Source organism: Piliocolobus tephrosceles, chromosome 7, assembly GCF_002776525.5.
Source record: "Piliocolobus tephrosceles isolate RC106 chromosome 7, ASM277652v3, whole genome shotgun sequence".
Classification (NCBI taxonomy): domain Eukaryota; kingdom Metazoa; phylum Chordata; class Mammalia; order Primates; family Cercopithecidae; genus Piliocolobus; species Piliocolobus tephrosceles.
This window is the reverse complement of record NC_045440.1, coordinates 79,242,509-79,242,917: the sequence shown is the minus strand read 5'-3', so window position 1 is coordinate 79,242,917 and position 409 is coordinate 79,242,509. Positions and strand designations below refer to the sequence as shown.

Below are 409 nucleotides of genomic sequence, written 5' to 3'. Positions count from 1 at the left end.
TTGGCAATACGGGCTCTTTTTTGGTTCCATATGAACTTTAAAGCAGTCGGTGCTCTACACGTTCAGAGAAACTTCTCTAGTAACAAACTATAGAAATGATCCCTGAAAGTATAGTCTTCCTAGAGACTTGTTGAATGGTCTTGACCAAAATGATAATGATATGGACAATGAAGTCCAGGCTAAGGTGTTCTCAGATGGAGATGAAAAACTTCCTGGGAACTGGAGCAAAGATGACACTTGCTATGCTTTAGCAATGAGACTGGCAACATTTTGTTCCTGCTCTAGAGATATGTGGAACTTTGAAGTTGACAGAGGTGATTTAGGGTATATGGCAGAACAAATTTCTAAGCAGCAAAGAATTCAAGAGGTGACAGAGCATAAAAGTTCGGAAAATTTGCAAACTGACAAT

The 409-nt window shown here is 39.1% G+C and overlaps 1 pseudogene; it reads right to left on the bottom strand.

Annotated features, from left to right (window-relative positions):
- Window positions 1–34: 34 nt before the first annotated feature.
- Window positions 35–118, bottom strand: LOC111553198 (annotated as a pseudogene).
- Between the last annotated feature and the right edge of the window lie 291 nt (window positions 119–409).